The 19,723-nt window shown below is 44.4% G+C and overlaps 1 protein-coding gene across 3 annotated transcripts in view; it reads left to right on the forward strand.

Annotated features, from left to right (window-relative positions):
• LOC147023351 (uncharacterized) overlaps positions 1–19,723 on the forward strand; it is a 188,104-nt gene that overhangs the window by 76,711 nt on the left and 91,670 nt on the right. The window lies entirely within an intron of this gene.

Raw genomic sequence — 19,723 nt, forward strand, 5'->3', positions numbered from 1 at the left:
TGTGGTGTGGAAGCCATGTTTTTTTGTTTGTTTTATGTATACATTGTCCAGTCTCGTATGAGAGCTAACACACAACGCACAACAAGGGGGGCAGGAGACAAGAGGAGCGGGAGAGGGAAGAACAAAACAGTGGGGAACAGAGGCATTAGATCTGTGGAAGGGAGAGGGATGGGGCGGGGAACACGGGGTATACAACATGGACACCTCAGGGACTTTCAGGAAGGAAGGCAGGGAATTTAGAGGAGGTGGTTTTGGGGTGGATTAACGGGGGTAGAAAAGATCGTGGTTTTGGATGGGGGAAGATAAGAGGTGGTGGTGAACAGCTGTTTTGAAGACCTGGAGGGAAGAATGGAATTGAGGAGTGTGGGAGTTTATTCGAAAGGCGGGAAAAAAGAGGAATGAAAGCGTGAAGGTGAGCAGTGATTCGTGATTTTGGTAGTTTTACCAGAGGGGGCTGCTGGCGCACCTTGAGCGCCCTGCGGAAATATGAGGGAGTTGGGGGACATCGCAGACAGAGCAGGGGGGGGGGCGAGACCGGAGAGGAGACGGTAGAAGACAGAAAAGCCATCGACCTTGGATGCCATAAGAAGATAATTTGGTGAGCAGGGCAGGGTGCCAGCCCATGTCAAAAGCTCGAGATATGTCCAGAGAGATTGCCCTTATCTCATATCTGATATTGAGGACCTCCATCCATTGTTGGAAGAGTGGAAGCAGCATGTTCAAGTAAAGGTAGAATGACCAGGTCTGAATCTGAATTGATGATCTGAACTGAGGTTGTTGGAGAAAAGGAATTATTTTATGTCAACTGCGATTATGGATTCCATGACCTTGCTGATGATTGGAAATAAGCTAATTGGTCTGTAGTTTAGGGGATTGTATTTTGCAGCTTCTTATGCAATGCTGTGATGTTGGCTGATTTCCAAGGGGATGGAAGATGACCTCTGATACATGACAGGGTGAAAAGAACAGACAGCAAGCGCAAGAGCTGCAGAGCAGGTTTTCAGGACGCGTGAGCCGATGCCCTCCTGTCCATTTGCAGAGTCAAAGTTTAGGGTTGCCAGAAACTTTTCCACCTTTTTGGGTGCAAAAGACATAATTCAGGAGCAGTTGGGTACAACTGGGAAGGATGGGTACAGAGAGGCAGAGTTTAGGGACGCAAACCCAGGCAAACATGCTCCAGTTAGAGCTATAGCATATCCTGTAATACATGACAGTAGTACTCTCATATATTATAGTTGGTACACGGTCATACTGCAGTCGTCTGCAGAGAATTACTGCAGGAAAGGAATGCTATTTTTTCCTGAGAATATTTTTCAGCACAATTGAGCACAATATTCAGCACAGCACAGCACAGCACAATATTCACACAATTGAGGCATTCAGCCTTCTCACGAGCAGAGTTTGCTGTGGTGCCATTTGAAGAGAGGGAAGGGATGGAAGGGGAGCACACACCTGAGATGGACTTGACAAGGCACCACCAGGTTTTTTAGTAAGGAGACAAATATGAAAGCTCATTATTGAGATTGGACATATATTGGTTTCTGGCTCTCCTGAGAGTAAACACACACTTGTTGTGGGCTTTGTGGAATGATCTGGTGTCTTTGGTTGAATATGCCTTCCAGGAGGAGAATGCAAGTTGTTTTAAAGCCACTGCCTCACCCCAGGATTCAGAGAGACAATCGCAGGAGGATGGGATGAATCTCTGCATAAGAGAGAGCAGGTTTCTGTGAATGAATTCCCAGGAAAAAATAATACCTGCGGCAGTAGATATAGGAGACCAGTCCTGAAGTGCAAAAAAACCTCGAAGCGCTAATGTAGAAGCAGGTCACATTTTATAAATCGCAAATATGCAGGGTCCACGAATGTGGAATCCAAGAATGCCGGGGTTCCACAATACTGTACTTGAAAAATCTACAATTTTCGGAAGTAACAAACAGACAGACAGAGGTGAAAATATAACTACCTTTACTTCCACCTTAGATGGCGAAGGTAAAAATGAAAAAACATGTCTGGAGGAAATCCCCCAAAACAACCAAACAAGGTCGAAATGACTTGCAATATGACCACAATCCTTTTCGTGGGTTGAGAGACATCATGTTGTAACTGCATTTCTGGCGAAACCGAATAAAATGGCTCTCATGTCTTTCAACACCATATTTATCTTTCATTCGCGATTTGCAGGAAATGGGAAATTTTCAGTTACAACATTGTCTCTCAACCCGCGAAATATGGTGTTGAAAGACATGAGAGCCATTTTATTCAACCCCGCCAAAAATGCAGTTACAACATTGTGTCTCTCAACCCGCGTTTTAGGGATTGCCTTCACGACATTCGTTTTACATCGTTGTCATCAGTGACTGTGTGGCAATAGTAACAATTGTATGAAGATGCCTATGTGGGAGGGAGATGTGTATTTGTTGTGTTGGTTGGTTTCATTGTGTACAGTATTTTATTTGTTGTTGAATTGAGACTCAAAAGATGCCATGATGGCAATCCAACTGTGTGGCAACAGTAACAATTGTATGAAGAGGGAGGGTTGTATGAATTGTATGAAAATACCTATTTGGGAGGGAGATGTGTTTGTTGGTTTCATTGTGTACAGTATTTTATTTGTTGTTTAATTGAGACTCAAAAGATGCCATGATGGCAATCCATAAAAAGATGGTGGTGTCATTCTTACCTTGTGTGTTGTTTTTTTTTTGGTGGGGGGTGGGGGGGGTGTGAGATTCCATCCCGGCATGAGTTTTTAGATCCTCGTGGAGGATCTCTAAGTCTTACTCACGTTGTTGTTCTGCTTCTTCTTGTGGACTTTTTTGTTGTTTCACAGCTTACAGTTTTCATTGAAAGTTAGCATATATATGTAAAATATCCTGCGCAGACAGTAACCATCTCCAGTTTTGAAAACGTCTCCTAAAAAACAGTTATGACGTCAAAATATCTCCGCTAATGGAAATTGTCTAAAAAATTATCTCCGAAACTCGGCAAGCTTTTTGAATTCTGCTTGCAGGAATCGAACAGGGCATTAACAGAGATTAATTACCGCGCATATGATACATCACTATGACGTCATATCAATTTTTATGACATCATTCCTATTTTTTGACATTTTTTGTTTCACAACCCAGAGTTTTCATCGGATCTTCGTGAAACTTGCCATGTATATGCAGAAAGCCCATGCACAGGCAGTAACCATCTCTGATTTTGGAAATTCTTCCGAGAAAAAAAAGTTTACGTCATAATATCGCCGCGAAAGGGGCTGTCGCACCTTGCCGTTTTAGCCAGCGTATGGCAAGGTATCAAAATGTATGTAAAACGCTGGCGTACGCTGAACTATTGATGTTTTTTTAAGTTTTGGGCATATAATAACGTGTTGGACATATGCATAACGTATTAGTAACGTACACAGAACGTTTCAATCACATATAGATAACTTATACCAACAAATGCTGAGCGTGTTGTCGGCGTTCACAACTTATGCCCAATGATAGTCTAACTTATGCATAGCGCGGCAGCGTATCGCCGACGATCACGTGGCGTAGGCTATTAATAGGCTGTGGCTCGATGATTCAAATTATAACCGCACTAGACATCGAAGTGTGAAGCCGCTGTCACACCTTGACGTTTTAGCCAGCGTATGCCGACATATGAAAAATTTGCCAAACTAAGCTGGCACACGTCGAATACGTTATGGGTAAGTTTTGTATACGTTAAGAGCACGCCAGCATACGTCATAGTACGCTGGCATACGTTGGAGTACGCTGGCATACGTCGTCATACGCCGAGTACGTCGAGAAATTTTCAGCATGTTGAAAATTTCTCGGCGTATGACACACGTTTCCGCATACGCTGGCCATAAGTTGTAGGCACATTACGCGATTGTTGACACACGTCGACACACGTTACTTGTACGTTATTCATAAGTCGAAACGCATCGAGGTAATGGTTAGCGTCAGTGTTCCAGACTCCCTGGTTTTTTTTTTCCTTCGGTATGACGGTGATGTTGACACTTCGATTTCTAGTGTGGTTATGAATTAAATCGTTGAGTGGCAGCCTATTAATTATATTATATTATAACCGCACTAGAAATCGAAGTGTTAAGCCAATCTTCACGAAACTTCACTTCATGGTGTAATTTGTCATAAGGAAGAGGATATTGTTTTTGGGGTCAAAAGCTCAACATAGGCCAAAGGTCAACAACTTAGGTGATATTTCTAAAATCCTCATTTTTCATCCCATTGATTTGAAATTTGAAGAGGATTTGCAAATCAGGTCATTGAAATCAACCACCAATTATTTTTGAGGTCAACATAGACCAAATTTCTACAATTTTAATTTTTCATCCGATTGACTTGAAATTTGAAGAGGAGTTGCATATTTGGTCATTAAGTTCAACCAGCAATTATTTTTGAGGTCCAATTTGTTTTATGGATTTTGCAAGTATCATGCTCTGCACGACGTCTTCTTCTTGTTTTTCTGTCTGTCTTTGTGCAGGATATCTCAATAAGTTGTGGATGGATCCGGATGAAATTTAATGGGCAGGTTGTGTGTGTGATATGGACGAACTGATTAGATTTTGGTGAAGATCCGGATCCGATAACAATAATGTTTTTTCAGCGATTCTTCACTATTGAGAGAAAGGGCCAAAAATGATATATAGCACAATATCTCAAAAGGTTGGGGACAGATTCAAACGAAACTTGGTGGACACCTTGGGTGTGTGACAAGGAAGAATCGATTCGATTTTGGTGAAGATCTGAATCTGGATATGATAATTATTTATTTTAATAGCATGATGTTTCAAAACTGTATTGGGCCCAATATGTTCTCGTGGATCAGGCATTACGTGGTGGAGGTATGTGCTCTACTTGAGTACCCTTTTGGTATTTAAAATGATTTTGTTTTAAAGGGAGATCAGTAATGGTAATTGACACTTGTCGAGAATCAATACCCATCGCTATCGCTGCACCGGTATGACTATCTCGGAACACTGTACCGGTATCTCAGATATCGGATTCGGCACAGGATTTCTGAAGCATACCCGATTCATATAAAATAATGACCAATTGGCAATTGCTTTAAAACCAGCCATGGGGGCAAGAAAAACATGATTGCTTGAATGGTGCGCAGATGCTGAGGGTTAAAAGTTAAAACCCACTGTACGTACTCCCTGATATGTCTTGACGTCATACGTTCCACTGTTCCAGGTGTAGCCCAGTCCATCAGAGCTTTTTACCCCTCAGCCCGAATTGGCTAAGGGTATTGTCATAGGTGTTGTCCGGGCGGGCGTCCGTCCGTCTGTCAACTTTTGGTTTCCGTCAATTTCGAGGAGAACGCCTTGTTCGATTAAATCCATTTTTGCAGGGTGTGTTGGGGTTAAGTAGAGGAAGGTTCCTTTCGAAAATGGGCTTGCTGCGATTTTCAATATGGCCACAATCTTGAAATTGGTTTCCATCAATTTTGAGGAGAATGCCTTGTCCGATTAAATCCATTTTTGCAGGGAGTGTTGGGGTTGAGTAGAGGAAGGGTCCTTTCGAAAATGGGCGCGCTGCGATTTTCAATGTGACCTCCATGGCAGCCATCTTGAAATTGATTTCCGTCAATTTTGAGGAAAACGCCTTATCCGATTAAATCCATTTTTGCAGTATGTGTTGGGGCTGGGTCGAGGAAGGTTCCTTTCGATAATCAGTGCGATGCGATATCCAATATGGCGGCTCGGGCATCCATCTTGAATTTGGTTTCCGGACAATAACTTGAGAACGGCTTGACAGATTGATTTTATTTTCATGGGTGCATAATGGGGGTGGTTAGAGGAAGGTTCCTTTCGATATACAGCACAATCCGATATCCAATTTGGCGGCTAGGGCAGCCATCTTGAATTTGATTTCCGGACAATAACTTGAGAACGGCTTGACTTATTGATTTCATTTTTGTGTGATATGGGGGTGTTTAGAGGAAGGTTCCTTTCGATATTCAGCGCAATCCGATATCCAATATGGCGGCTAGGGCAGCCATCTTGAATTTGGTTTCCGGACAATAACTTGAGAATGGCTTGACTTATTGATTTCATTTTTGTGTGATATAATGGGGGTGTTGAGAGGAAGGTTCCTTTCGATATTCAGCGCGATCCGATATCCAATATGGCGGCTAGAGCAGCCATCTTGAATTTGGTTTCCGGACAATAACTTGAGAACGGCTTCACGCATTGATTTTATTCTGGTGAGGTATAATGGGGTTGAGTAGAAGAAGGTTCCTTTCCAAAATGGGCATGCTGCGATTTTCACTGTGGCCGCCATGGCAGCCATCTTGAAATTAGTTTCCGTCAATTTCGAGAACGCCTTGTCCGATTAAATTCATTTTTGCTGGGTGTGTTGGGGTTGAGTAGAGGAAGGTTCCTTTCGAAAATCGGCGTGCTGCGATTTTCAATATGGCCACCATCTTGAAATTGGTTTGCGTCAAGGGGCTGAGGGGTTACGCCCGCTTTGCGGAGCTATTTTTTAAAATTAAATCATGTTGTCCATGTAACGTATTAAAGATTGTGAACACCTTTCTTCGATTTGTTCATTGTTGGTATCACACTATCACAGCTCGGTATATCTACTGATTATTTTTTTCTTTCTGGTATGCTGGTATGATGGGTTTATTTTGAATTTCACCCGACGAGCACCGAGCAGTTGTTTATATCGCACGATGACGACAATCACTTCGCCAATGATCGGGGTTTATTGGGGAGTTTTGCAGGAAATAATTTAATCAAAGAAATAAATTTCTTTAATTCCACATTTATTTGCACACGCTGAGGAATCCATTGTATATTATAGCCTATAGGTAGAGTTAATGGGGTAATTAATTCGGGTCATTGTACTGAGGCAACTGAGTTAATGGGGTACTTACTATTTGTGATGTGGTGGGAGGACGAGGACTAGGATTGTTTCCGATGTGGAATAAACAGTGGGGTTTGAAGGGAATGGTGTGAAGTGGGGTTTGGGAGGTGGAAGGACAACGAGAGGGGTTTGAGATGGAGGAACAAACGGGTGTATTCAGCCTTCAGGTGAGGGAAGTTTCCAATGGAAATTGTGGAATTTGGACGTCAAAAAGGGCAGGATCATGAGTTTGTGAGTTACTTCTTGGAAGTTAAAGGGTGATGGATGAGTAGCTGGAGTTAAATGTGGAAAGATGGATTGATGGACGGGAGGCCAGAGCGATTGAAAGATGGATTGTTCGACTAAAAGACAAAAGTTGGAGAGTCGAGACTCGGGGATGGGGGACATTACTCAGGGAATGAAACAGGCTAAATTCAATGCCATTTCCTTCCCCCATCTCTCTAAACAACGGGTGGATACTGGAAGTCTATTCTATGTTCAGAATGAAGATGTATCTTATTATGGGAACGGGAACTAGTTCATAGTTCATGCCTGTGTCGTTATCATACTGGTATGATTATCACGGATCACCGACTCCGCGCTGGGTTTCGAAAGCACACCCGATTCATATGAATAACCAATTGGCAATTGCTTTAAAACCAGCCACGAGGGCAAAGAAAAACGCGATTGCTTGGACGGAGCTGATGAGCTCGGATGGTGAGGTTTAAAAGTTAAAACGTACTACACTATACTTCTTGTATTGGTACTTCTTGACGTCATACGTTTCACTGTACCTGTTCCATGTTCAGCCGAGTGCATCAAAGCTTTTAAAATCATGTACGGTATTTTAAGATTTTAAACACCTTTCTTCGATTTGTTGATGTACTGTTTTTTTGTTTTGTTTTGGGCGAGGGGGTGGGGGGGGTTCATATCGTTTTTTTCGGTGTACCGGTATATTCAGAATTCCAATACCGAATTATGAATATTCAGAATCAGAATTATTATGAATATTCATTATTCAAAATTATGAAAAATTATGTCTATAACTGATACATCACCGGACTCGATCAAACACCTATCCTCAAACCCATTATTTTCTGACACCCGTACTTGAACCTCCATTCTCATGCTTCATTTTCAAATACACATTCTTAAACCACTTCACCTCACCAGTATTTTGACCAAAACATTGCCATTCCAGCGTTGCAATTGTCGTAATCCTTCTCCGTTCGAGCATCCCAGTCATTGCAGATCAAGTGAAGCGCTCCCAATGCTCCCTGCCCCCCGCACTCCGGTGACGAATCTTAGCGGCTAGATCGCAGCATGCCTCATTCAATCGATGTTGGTTGCCAAAAGTGGACATGATTTGAGAAACAGTGTAGTGACAATAAAAACCCCTGACGGAGTAGTTGAAAGGAGTTTATGTGCAGATCAGGTGCAGTACAGTTTTGGAGAAGAAAGCAGTCCAGTTGCCTGCACTACAAGGGTTAAAATCATACAAGGATTAAAATCACCGCTGACTGCCTGCTCTCTGCGTCTCACCCCTGACTGCCTGCACTCGCCGACTCACCCCTGACTGCCTGCACTCGCCGCCTCACCCCTGACTGCCTGCACTCGCCGCCTCAACCCTGACTGCCTGCACTCGCCGCCTCACCCCTGACTGCCTGCACTCGCCGCCTCACCCCTGACTGCCTGCACTCGCTGCCTCACCCCTGACTGCGTGCATTCGCTGCCTCACCCCTGACTGCCTGCACTCGCCGCCTCACCCCTGACTGCCTGCACTCGCCGCCTCACCCCTGACTGCCTGCACTCGCCACCTCACCCCTAACTGCCTGCACTTGCCACCTGTTTTATGACTACTCAGTTGGCTGTGTTACTGTCTGAAATACAGGAGCAGATGGAGAGTCTGACGTGGCTGCACCCAATGACTCTGCAGGTGACAGGACCCTTGTCTCCCCCCACGCCCCTCCCCCCCACCCCCCGCCACCCGGAACATACCCGGAGCAGCCAATCATCATCTTCATTCACCTCTTCATCAGTTAATTCTACATTCGCTGCTCTTTGTACTTTCTTATTCTTTTCAGCTGTCAGTAGCATTTGGGTTGTAACGTCACCGATCATATTGTTACGAATTCTGCACCCGCCCAGCGTGCGGACTGCCGCTTTTGCCAATGGCGGCCGTCTCGCCCACCGGACGGACAATTCAGTCGTGACCTTCCGAAACAACGCCGGTTCCGAAACACTTACACAGTTCTACTTGCAGGACCTGGCGCCACAACATTCAAACAAATAAAAGCAAAGAAAGACCCCCTCAAAGGCAAGGGAGTCAGACTGGACCCGTAGGCCTTTATGTCCAAGGAGCCTGGTTGACCGAAGGGACTCCCAGAGGCCGCCGCAGGTTACCTCCACCCTCGTGGTGACTTGGTTGGGCGACCCTCGATGGACCCTGTCGAGCACCTCCACCAACTGACTGCTCCACCCAGACCGAGACCTCCACTGACTGACTGCTCCACCCAGACCGAGACCTCCATCGACCGACCAACAACCAACTCCCGAGAGAGACTGCGAACGCTCCGTGCGCCCTTTTTATTCCCCCTCCCTTCTCGCCTCGCCCTTCTTCCAGCTTCCGCGGGAAGCCTCGAGAAGGAGGGCGTGTTTTACCTCCAACGCCCTGGCTCCTCCCTTCGCGGCGCGTGAAGGGAAGAAGTCGTTCTGGTGGCCCTCAATGGGAATGTGGCCCAGGGACATTTATCGCCCAAAACAGGCCCCCACCCTACATCACCTTTGACCCCTGGTTCAATCCGCCCTTCCCCCATCCCGAAGCGTGGGAAAGCAGGAGGGAAAAATCCCATGCGTGTTGGAACCCCTTCTTCTTTCTCCATGGCAGAGATGGTTTTTCATGTGGAGAAGGTTGTTGTAGAGAAGGTGATTGGTGGTTGAGGTGGTCGTGGTTGTTGTAATGGTGGCGTGGTTGGCGTTGTGTGGTGGTCGTGAGGGTGGTGTGGTTGGGCGCTTGTAAAAAAGGTGGTTGGTGGTGTGGTTGGTCCAAAATAACGATGGCAAAGAATAACGGCTAACTCAAAGATCACAGCCCTGATAACACTAATAGAACCCATTAAACAACGGTGGGGAAATCTATCTGAACACACACTTAGCGATATAACTGATCTTGGGGATATCCTTTATGGTGCTCTGCGAATTTCCACAACCGTAACAATATTTTTCGCTTTGTCAAGATTATGTTTCAAACTCAATAATTTGGATTCTTCATTTATTCTTTGACATTCATCACTCCACATCATAAACATCTTCCAATTCATCTCTTTAGCAATTTTCTTCTTTCATTCCCTATTTTCTAATTCTTTTCTCAGATTTTCTAACCTTTCTTTGTCAAAAGTACCATCTTCTGGAAAACTTAACTTTCTCTCACCCTTCATCCACTCACACCATTTTCTCACATGACTTAGAGGCTCTGGCCCTAATTATCATACATGTACCTGGTACAAGTTCCCTTATCAGGGGAGCTGGCCTGGCCCAACCTTCCTTGCTTATTGCCCATTATTAAATTTCACAATTTACAACACACAGACTATTACATGAATATACAACAAAATACTATTTTATTAAACCATCAGACGTCTGACCAGTGGGATTTTAATAAATCCCATGCAATAGCAGACGTCTGATCAGTGGGTCTCTCAAGACATCTGACTTGTGGGACTATTAACCATCCCGTGCAATACCAGAGGTCTACCCAATGGGACTTTAACCCATTTTTCATGCACAAAGGACCTCAGCCCTTTCTATTACCCAAGGGATTTTAACCCTTGTATTACTTTAGACACCTTTTTAACATTCGTGAATGCAACAGGACTCTAACCTGTTTTCCGATGCCTGTATGAATGATTCAACTCTGAACAATTCAGGTTAAATTTTTGAATCACATTACCCGGTAGGCTGGAGACAGGGCATATGACCTGTAGTGAGAGCAAACACAAGAAGAGGGGTTTTCAAAAGATTCCCTTACCTTTTCAGCCGGCTTTGTGTTTACTGTCACCCGGCTGCAGCTCTCTCATCTCCCCTCCTCCGGGGTTTGTGATCCTGCCGACTACGCCAATTTCTTTGGAGGAAAACTGATTTCAAGGTTCAATTAACAAGTTTATTTTAACAGTTGAATCATTTAATCATACATGTATGGGAAAGAGACACAATGTGCAGAATCTCTCTTGCCCCAAGCATTCTAATTTGGGCCCTTTTATACATACGAGCATGTGAAGGCGGGGGTGCAAAGACAGAATACATCTGGCAGTCAAGGCCACAACTCAGTTTAGAAATTATAATGTAAACAACCACCCCTACATGTTCCCAGGGCAGATATGAGTCGAGTCAAGCAAGATCAAACAATCAAAATAAACATGTTATAAATCGATAAGACAATTACGAGTACACAAAGCGTTCCTCAAAGCATTCCAACATTCCATCAAGCGCCACAGACTAAAAGCAGCTGTCTGCATGAGTATCCTTTCTCAAAGAAGCTACAATAGTTATTTCATTTAAGTTGCCAGTTGACTCAGAACATTGGAAAATTCACATTAGCCACAGCTAATTGGAACACTATATTTACAATTAATATATAGCAATTAAATCTCACCAAAGCATATATTTTTCGAAGATACAAAATATATATTTGAAATAGCATGTCAGCTAACAGCCAAGGTGAGTATGGATTATGCTTATATTTTAAACTGGTTCTACACTCACCACTGCCTGTACTCGCTGCCTCACCACTGCCTGTACTCGCTGCCTCGCCACTGCCTGTACTCACTGCCTCGCCACTCACTGCCTGCACTTGCTGCCTCACCACTGCCTATACTCGCTGCCTCACCACTGCCTATACTCGCTGCCTCACCACTGCCTATACTCACTGCCTCACCACTGCCTGCTCCCACTGCATGTACTCACTACTTCCTGCTCCCGCTGCACCCACACCACCACCGCTCCCGCTTCACCCTCATCACTGCTGCACCTGTACCACTGCCTACTCCCGCTGCACCCGTACCACTGCCTGTACTTGCTGCCTCGCCACTGCCTGTACTCGCTGCCTCGCCACTCACTGCCTGCACTTGCTGCCTCACCACTGCCTATACTCGCTGCCTCACCACTGCCTATACTCACTGCCTCACCACTGCCTGCTCCCACTGCATGTACTCACTACTTCCTGCTCCCGCTGCACCCACACCACCACCACTCCCGCTTCACCCTCATCACTGCTGCACCTGTACCACTGCCTACTCCCGCTGCACCCGTACCACTGCCTGCTCCCATTGCATCTATATTTCTTCCCGTTTCCCGATCCTGCTGCACCCATACCACTGCCTGCTCCTGCTGCAACCTCACCACTGCATGCACTCTCACCACTTCCTACACTTGCTGCACTCTCACCAATGCCAATCTCCTCAGCCGCCTCACACCACAACCTTAACCAACTATTATCTACAAATTTCTCACATTCTGCTAGTTGCTACAAATAATTTATCTGTCTTCTCCTTCAACCTCGTCATAACTATCCTCAAATGAGCTATTTCCTCACACTTCCGACAACAGTGAGTCCCATCTTCTTCCCCTACTCCTGCTGTTGCCTACATTAAGCATCGATCACATTTTATATGCCCCTCTTCCTTTCTCCTTCACCCTCTGTTTATACCCTTTTTCTCACCATATTCCCAATACCTCAACTGACTTAAACACTTGCCATAAATGCTAAACTTAAACACCAGGCCTCACCCTGCTTCTTCCGATAAACTAATACAAATATCCGCTAAACTGTTTCTAACACAACTACAACCTTTATAGATACAAAACCCACAACCCCTGACACAAATCTCGAGAACACAATACGTAAAACAACACACAATAAACGCTCATCTTGATCTGGCCTAAGACCTCACACAGCCGCATCCAAACAACCGGAAGGGACGTTACCCCTACCCCAGAGAGGATAATAACATGAGCCTTCCTGTCGCTCCCGTAGGGAGTGGGTGTACTTGTTCATCTAAATGTGCCATTATTGGTAGGGGATGAATACTTTTTCAGGCCACTGTATGTGTATGTATCTAAAATGCTGTTGTATCATCATGACATTGTACTTAACATGCAAATATTTGACATACAAATCCAGTAACTTGACCACACACCACTCCGATATAACGCAGGCACCTTCAAGTGCTGATAGCTTAAAATTAACCAATAAAATTGCCTTTTTCGTCACAATGATCAATTTTGGAATACTCAAATCGAGATAACAATGGCTTGTGCGTCCTTTTTACCTTAGGTTCTATGTCAATGTGTCTCGTGTGATGCCACCTCAAGGTGGGAGAGCATATTACAAGTCTCCACCATTTACGATACAATATTCCTGTCCCCACATTTTCCATTACAGTGAGGTGCTTTGAATTAAAAGCAGTAGGTATGTTTTGCTTCTTTTTTTTTTTTTCTTTCTTTTTTTTTCATGCATTTTCAGTTTTTGCTTCATGTATGTAACCCAGGTTTTTGGTTTTTTTTGCCTATACACTACCCAAATATAGGTATGCGTCAGAAGAACGTGTTGCATGCTTAGAACTAGATCACCATTCGGGCGGGTGCTCTGTTAGTGTAGCATAATTTCAGTGAAATTCATTGTGAAACCATGCAATTCCATTACCAGGCTGGAGGAGAGCTGTTCTGAAATGGTCATCATCTGAGATTCACATTTATGAAATATAGTTTGCATTGACATTGCAGTTTTAAAAGAGTTTACACCTTGCAGGTGTTGCCCACCCAGTTAATAACATACTTCTTTTTTACCTGCAACATGTGGCAGGTCTACAAAAGCTCTGTATTGTTGTTGTTGGGGGTTCTTGTTGGGGGTCGATTTTTTAAATGTGCACCCATTGGTCGGTTAGCTGCTGGACTTCACCCACATTGGTCGCTTGACTCCACCCACCATGGCACCGAGACAAAATTATATGGCTGCCATCTTGGTTTTCTGGTGGGCCTAACCACTGAACTGAAAAATGTATTTTCAGTTCAATGGGCCTAACACATTACGCCTACAGACTCTGCTGATTATACACTGTCCGGATTGGTTACGTCAGATTTCTATTGGCTTTGTTTGGTCGAGTGTTAATCATGATGAGGGACCCAAAAAACATCTAATCATATGTCGAATAATAGTGAGGTTTAATGAAACCCGGCAGAATGCATGATATCTCAGAACGTATGGCAATCAAGCGTTACATGAAGTAAATTATGACAAAAATAGCGCTACATAGTTTTTGAACGGTCCCATTTTGGGTTTAAACAATCCGTGACTGTTACGAATCAGCTCGTTCTGATATACTGTACCTGTGGCCGAGGGTGACATGGATGAGAGGTGTCGAGTTGAACTTTTAATAACACTGTAAATGTGTGTTTCTCAGTCTTGATGTTCATCTTTTAACAGTGCTTTAAATACGTGTTTCCCAATCGGGCCATTGCCAGATTTTGTTGCAAGTTGTGACCACTGTGCGTTCATTCTTGGTTAGCTATTGTCCCCTCCTCACCGTAAGTCACATAAATTGTTTGATTACCATTGCAAAATTTCAAGGGAAAATATCAAACTAAGCATCTGTCATTTTTAATGAGCAAGTAGCACCATTAATTGGCTCAAGCTGCAAATTATTATTAAACTAGGCATTTTTACCTGGCGCTTCGCTGACAGATTCAATCAAAAGCCAACATATTCTTCTTCACAAACGTTCTGCTCTATACACTCTATCATTTTCCCGAGGTCATCTTCCATCTGCTTGGAAGTCGTCCACCATCACCTTCATCAACCATCCTTGCTGCTTATATGTGGCAGAAGCAAAAATTACTTCCGCTTCGCTGCAAAGCTGATTCCTGTCAAGTGCCATTTTTGGCCTTCCACAGACAATAGTAATGGTTGAAGCATTCACTCTGAGACTGGGAGGTCAGAAGTCGATTATTTGGTGCTTTGAGGCTCAAGCACCAACAGAGAAAGATATCCACGGCCGCTTTTTTGGTTTAGAGTTAGAGATAGACAGACAGAGACACTGTGTTTGACATAGAAACACGTGTAACAACTCTATGGAAGCATCTGGTCCATGGGAATGTCATGTTGACGATATTTATTTGTGCTGTGGATATGGGTGGCACCTATGACATGACCTCACACCTATGACATGATATGGGTGGCATTATATGACATGACCTCACACAAATTGCAACAGAAACTCTTTCAACTGGTTTATTCTCATAAATATGTCCTGTATAACATATCAAAAGTCCTAAGGAATCCAAGTGGTGGAAACTATTGAAAAGTACTGAAATCGGCGATGGCATTTTTCTCCATTGCCGCCCATGTTAAAATAATGGACTTTTGCATGTCTGCTTGTTTGATGTCCACACAAAGGGTTCAGTACTATCCACAATCTACTAGAAACTTTGTTTTACATGAGACATGATATTGGGTGCAGTACAGTGCATGTTCAAAAGGAAATTCACAACAAATTGAAGAGATTTGCATTGTAAAAACGGTCAAGTTGAAAGTTGCAAAATGTGCCATCGGTGAAATTCATGTGTGGTTATTTGGCACAGTTACTGTACTTTAAAAATGAATAATCATGGTTTTTTTATCCCCCGCCGCGTGGCGGAAGGGGGATATTGTTGTCACCCAGGTCGTCCGGCTGTCCGTCCGTCCGGGCGTCAACATTTATAGATGTGAGTGCGATAACTCAAACTGTTTACCATATCGATTTGAAATTTGGGTCACACATGTACCACCTGAAAAGGAAGAACACTATTGATTTTGGGCGTGGCCGGATCCAAGATGGCCGACTGGGGCGGCCATCTTCAAAAAAATGTTTTTTCACCATATTGATTTGAAATTCGAGTCACACGTGTACCACCTGAAAAGGAAGAACCCTATTGATTTTGGGCGTGGCCCGATCCAAGATGGCCGACTGGGGTGGCCATCTTGAAAAAAATGTTTTTTGTAATAAATGGAAAACCACTTATCTGATTTAAATTATTTTTGGTTCCTACGTTCCTCACCCCTGGGGAACTTTTTCGAGATGATGACCAAATGGTGTGTTGTTTCCAATTCACCTCCCTCATTATCTGAAATATGTATGACCTTTTTCATTCAATGGCAGGGGATTCCCCATCTCTGATGGTATATTTTACATTATTGCAGTGCCATCACATCCTGAACAATGAGTGGCCCTTCAAGATGTGCCATTTGTAAGGACCTTGCAGAGGGGGTGGACAGCCACCATACACACTTACTGAAAAGGGGAGTGATGCCATCAACCGAGCAAGTAAATCCAGAAATGATGACATTCATACATCACCTGAGAAACAGGTTCATCAAGTCTGCCGCAAGAAATATACCAGCCATCAACAAATAGCGAAAGCACTAAAGGAGAAAGAACAAGAGCAAGTCGACAGGCATGTGCGACTCTGCTCAGCTGATGAGAAGGAGTTCCATTATGACAGAGACTGTCTGCTCTGTGGGAGGTCAGCACATGTTGGGACCAAGAGGAAGAGTTCTGATTGCACTGTATTCCCAGTTCAAGGATACGCTCTTGAAATCTTGCAATGAAAGAGGAGATGCCTGGGCAGTCATCGCGAAAGCTCGTGTGTTGCATGTGCATGACCTGCATGCTGCAGATGCAGTGTATCACCAAGTGTGCAGCGTAAATTTCCATACCAAGAAGCAAATGCCAGCAGCTCATCAGACCAGCGAAACAGGTAAAGAAAACAAAACTGGGTCAGCCACAAGATGAAGAAAGATTTAATGCCTTTCTGGAAGTTGCGAACTTTCTCGAAGAAAATGACAATGAACAGATCACGATCAATGATCTTGTTAGCCAGACTGAAAACAATCTCAAAGGCTCAGAATGTCAAGCATATGGCTACACGCAATGAAGTTCAAACTGAAGAAACAGTTTGGTGACAGAATCATCCACACCAAGATTAATTAATATATAGTTAGAGCGTTGCTAAATATCCCATTATAAAGTAGCAAAAGGTGGTACCAGAGTACGGTTAAGAAACATTTTGTAAAAAAAAAACATTTAATTTTAATAATCTTAATTTATAAAAAAAAAAAATTTCCACCACTTGGATTCATTAGGACTTTTTACATGTTATCGAGGACGCATTTATGAGTAATGAACAGTTATCAGAATTTTCTGTTGCAATTTGTGTGACGTTCAGTCCTTATTTGTCATATAATGCCTGGACTAAAGGAAGAAATTTATGAAAAAGAAAATATCCTGCGGATATTGGGGGGGGGGGGGCTTTGACCTCTATCTGGGAGTGTCTCAGACATGAGAATGGCGTCTCAATATTTTATGAATTGTGTGCTCCCTCTATGGTGCGGTGCGATTGGGAGGGGGGGTGGGGGTGTGCGGTACATTTATACTGGATCCATTGTGTTGCTGGCATTGTAAAACTCTTGAAAACGGGCATCTCGCGAGTTATATTATTATGCTTTGTATTAATATCTACCAGATAACCTGGTTACACTCCAAAACTAACCTGGTTACACTGAAGTCTCCAAAACTACACACACAATTTTGATGAAACTTGACCACAACATTCATTACCCATGATGCACCAAAGTATATTGACTGCATCAAAATCTGCAGTCATTGAAGGGATCTACCGGGGGGGGGGTTATTGACCCCCCAAATAGTTATTTGCTCTCTTTTCTGAAACAACAAATTTGATGAAACTTGACCACATCATTCCACCCGAGATGTACCAAAGTGTCTCGACTGCATCAAAATCTGCGCTCATTCAAGGGGTCTACGGGAGGGCTTGATCGGTGTGAATACTCATGGAGAATGTTTTAATGATAATTATGACGTTATAAGGTCACCTGGTGTGGCAGCCTTGTTGGAAAAAGGAAAAACTTTCGACCTCTTTATCTCTGAAAAAAATGAAAATGTGGTCGCCCATTGGCCTCCTCCACTCACGAGACTCCCTCGCTGAGAGAATCTGGTGAGCAGGATTCGCATCAGGAACACGAGCCACATGTCCATACAGCTGCAGCTGATGCTCACGGACTATGCAGGTAACAAATCTCATCCGAGTCTCTCTCAGCAACTGCTCGTTGGACACAAAGTCCGCACAGCGATAGCCAATGATTCTCCGAAGAGACATGGTACCAAAGGAATTAAGTCTCCATCTCAGATCCCTGGTCAGAGTCCAAGTCTCACATCCATAGAGCAAGACTGGAAGCATCAAAGACGTGAAGACTCGGACTTTTGTCCTCCCGCACAGGTACCGGCAACATCACACCCCATGATCCAGTGAATCCATGACTCCCCAGGCCCGACCCAGACATCTATTGACCTCTGACTCACAGCCAGCTGAGACATGAATATCACTGCCAAGGTCGGTGAATCTCTCCACGACCACAACATCCTCACCACAAAGAGGCACAGACAAGACAGCAGCATCCAAGATGTCATTGAAAGCCTGGATCTTAGTTTTGACCAGGAAACCCATAATCTCAGCGGCTCTGACTCCTCATTCAGCACCTCGAGGGCCCCCAAAAGGATATCTAAAGTCTCCGCAAAGATGACTGCATCATCTGTGAAATCAAGGTCAGAGATCTTTACATTCCCAAATGATGCACCACAGCTTGACCTCTCTGACATCCTCCCCAGAATACCGTCCATACAACTGCTGAAAAGTGTGGAGGCCAGTACACATCCCTGACTAACTCCAGTAAAAAATGGAAATAAGTCAGAGATGGTACCACCACATCTCACAGCACTCTCAATACCAGATTGGCGTTCAGACATCAGGTCGATCCGTTTTGGTGGCACCCCACGAAGACCAAGAATCCTCCAGAGGGCATCCCAATTCACTGAATCAAACGCTTTACAGAGATCAACATAGGCTGCAAGCAGCCCATGCTGAAACTCTCGTCTGCGTTCGGTGAGGACCTGAAGAGCAAGGATACAGTCAATCGTTGACCTCTTTGGTGTAAAGCCTGACTGCTCTGGGCACTGGTGCTCAAGCAGATGGTGGCGAACCCTATCAATTATCTGAGCAAAGACCTTGCTCGGTACTGAGAGCAGCGTCACCCCTCGGTAGTTGTTGCAGTCTTGGCGATCACTTCCCTTTCCAGAGAGGGACAACAAGGCCCCTCTTCCAGTCAGCTGAGATGATGCCTGTGTTCCAGGCAGAGCACAGAACTGCATGCAACGACACGAGTGCAGCATTTCCACCAGCCTTGAGAAGTTCAGCATGGATGCCACAGAACCCTGGAGCTTTACCCCATTTCAACCAGTTCACCGCAGCCCGTGTTTCCACAAACGAAGGTGGACCACATTTACTTGGAGGGTCAGCAACAGTAATTGTAACATCCCTGACGTTCAACTCGACAGCTGATGGATCAGCCTGGTACAACCGCTCAAAGTAACCGGCCCAGTGGGCCTTCACTTCGGAACCCTCTGTCAAGAGCCCACCACACTCTGCTCTAACTGCAGTACACCAGGGGATGGGCTTGGATGAACGCAATGCGCGAATTCCCCTGAAAGCAGGACGAGAATCACTTGACCACAGGTGATGCTCTACCCCCTCACAGATTCCTCGCACATAGGCCTTCTTGTCCACCCTTAGTTTTACGTCCACACGTACAGTTTTACGCCTCAGCTCCCTGAACAACTCAGCCCTGCCATTCATCCTGGCCCTGCGACTCTGGTCAATGGTATCCAGTGTCCCTTGAGAGACAAAATTCTTCTTCGCCCTATGGTGAGTTCCAAGACATCCACCGGCAACATCAAGGATGGTGGTCTTGAAGGCAC

The sequence above is a fragment of the Eptatretus burgeri genome, chromosome 7 (genome assembly GCF_056783735.1).
Source record: "Eptatretus burgeri isolate ZD-2024b chromosome 7, Ebu_testis_v1, whole genome shotgun sequence".
In the NCBI taxonomy this organism is placed as follows: Eukaryota; Metazoa; Chordata; class Myxini; order Myxiniformes; family Myxinidae; genus Eptatretus; species Eptatretus burgeri.